We start from the raw sequence: 2,950 nt of genomic DNA, 5'->3' as shown, positions 1-2,950 counted from the left end.
TTTTTTTTTTACTCAATTTAGCCGCAGCAGCTTTTGCAGCTTTTGTTGTTGTAGCCCTTAGGCTTGAGTATATCTTGTAAATCATATTTACAATAGGACAATAATTGAATCAGAGCATAGTAGTTGGCCTTTGGCTTTTAGGGACCGACCGCCAACAGTGCAATATTTTCCTGGGTAATGCGGAGGGAATGACGCTCAGTGGAATAGGCATCAAACGAAGATATTCATTTAGAAACCTACATATGTACATACATACCCTGCAGGAAATGTATCTAACTATAAGTTAACTTTAAGTTGATTAGGAAGAAGCTAAAAGTCGCTATTATCTGTATATTCTCTTTGACGAAAGCTAACTATTGGGTGGTTCACAAGGTGTCGTGCTTGTCGTATTGTTGTATGTTGTAAAGTTTTTAACGGCTAAATAAATGTTTAGAGGACTTGAAATCACCACCAACTATTTTTTAATCGTGTGAAATTTCATAATAAAACTTTTATGTTAGCTTGCGAATTCCTTAAATATAGTTTTAACCGTTTAAAGTTTATGACATACAACAGTACGACAGCACACAACACCTTGTGAACTCCCTATATATTTCTATGACGATGGCCGGGAAATAGTCAAGGGTGGTTTCCACCGCATTTGATCTAACTAATTTGTAACGAACTAATTTGGACATAAAGTATCAATAGGAAAACCAAAATTTTTATTTTTATTTTTTTTTTTATTTTTTTTATTACAGTTCATATTTTGCTGCAGGTGGTCCCATATTTGAACTCCGTCAGACATAACTTCAAAATGATAATATGAAATTTAGATCTTCCTTTTATTTGTCCTCATTTCGAAAAAGTATTTGCGAAGTGCAGGATATTTAATTAGAAACGCGTTTAAAGAAAACAATCTCCTGCATCACTCCTACATTACTTGTCAACTATTTTGAAGTTAGCCTTTTGTAGCTTACTACAAGTTATATATTTTATAGAAATCCGGCAAAAAGGCTATTTTTTAGGCAATTTTTTTTATCAATTGATCTGTAATTTTTTTCTGCAGGGTACATACATGCGTATATGTATAATGAATGCATATGTATTGACACACAAATATAACGCATGACACCTCCACCACTAGACAGCGTCTTCGCACCATTATTGTTTTTATGATTCCATCGTTTCCTTGCATTACGTACTTTCGACAACACCAAATCAAATTAAGTTCGTGGATGTGAATGTGTAGATATACGAGCACTTTGACCTTTTCTTGCCCACTTTAACAAATTATTAACTTATACTTGCAAAGAGATGTAGGCATCCCCCTCTTTGCTCTTTCAGTGGCCGCAAATTATTGAATGGAGCTTAATTGTGTGGCTTTATTGCATTTCATGTTCATAATTAATCGCTGGAAAATATGTGATGGTGTGCGCTTACATACTTATGTATTATAATTCAATGACTTATTCATCCTTAGCCATACATTTTCTTCCTCCGGTTATTTTACAAAATTTACATCTGCGGCATAAGACACCTCTATATTAATTTCTAAGAGCGTGGAGTTTAGGACTTAATTTGTACAGTTTTTATGTAGTATACATTTTTCTTCTTCTTTTTTATTAAAAAATGTCTCGTATTGCGCTAACAGATTTTTTGCGAGTTGCTATGCATTGGATTGGTGTCGAGGAATTTCTTTTTTATTCGGCTTTTAATAGTTTTTTTTTTTTAAGTTTTCGTTCTTTTTAGGTTGGCGTCCATGTCTAAGCCCCTAAATACTTCTTATCTACCTATGTTCCGCATCGGGGTTTTGGTTCATCGAGAGAGGAATCTTCATCTGCCAACAGAGCACAAGGAACCTGTTGGTGATTAAAACAAAAATTTATTCAAGCAAAAATGTTTTGGATAGGCGTTGGGGCTAATGATAACAATCAGTTGCTATATATATAGCGCTGTTGCTTTGCCGTTTAGAAAACTGCGGAGGAGTTTTTTGGGGATGCATCAAGCGAGTTTGTTGAGCGCCGATTATGCTGAAAGCCATGAAGCGCTCCGACGGCTTATAGTATTGTTCGCATTTATCTTTGAGAACGTTCCATAATGTTTTGCTCTTAACAGTTTTGTTCTCATTTATGTTTTGGTTCTGAAGGGTGCTCTGGAACTAAACAACGAGAACGACATTTAGCTTCGATCCTACCTTTTTCCTCGGCCCCTAATATGAACCAAAAACTACACCAATTTATTTAGACTAACCTATGGCCTAATACGGATGAATGAACAAGAACTTTCCATTACATACGCATTGAATAAAGTAGTAAAAATTTACTACTTACATACCTATAATATATATGAACAAAGGTATTTACGCAATAACTATGTTTGCACCTTGCAATTTCACCTGCAATATTTACACATAATTTTATCTAAATAATTATAGACATTATTAAATTGAAATTATTTGACAATGCAATTGTGTGTTTCCGTAATGAAGCCACTTTGCTTCTGGTATCGACCTCGAATTTTTATACTGAATACAGCAGCCAAACATGTCCTTTTTTATGCGAACGTATGGGCATACGCACACATTTATAAATAAGGTAAGGAGTGTGTGTGTGTGTGTGTGTCTGCCTTGTTTGTGGGGCCTTTGGCAAAGTGGCGAAATATTATCAAAAATAAAATATCAAAAAATGTCAAACGCCGAGAAAGCAGCGACAGTGAAACTATAAAAATGAGAAAAAAACCAAGCATTTCCTACGCAAACACCAAAACGTAAAATTATACAGAAAACAAAGGCAGTAACAGTTAAAATAGAAAAAAATAAGTGCACACGTGCGAATACGAGTATAAACGCATATAAATACATTTGTATGTATGTCAGTTTATGTGTAATTGTGTTTGTGTATCTTATTTAACTAATGGCAATCAGATGCGAGAAAGCGGAAATAAAATGAACATGAAAAATACAAAAAAA

Source organism: Rhagoletis pomonella, unplaced genomic scaffold (genome assembly GCF_013731165.1).
Source record: "Rhagoletis pomonella isolate Grant_MI unplaced genomic scaffold, Rhpom_1.0 Rhpom_scaffold_00007, whole genome shotgun sequence".
NCBI classification, from domain to species: Eukaryota; Metazoa; Arthropoda; class Insecta; order Diptera; family Tephritidae; genus Rhagoletis; species Rhagoletis pomonella.
Note: the sequence above shows the minus strand (reverse complement) of the source record.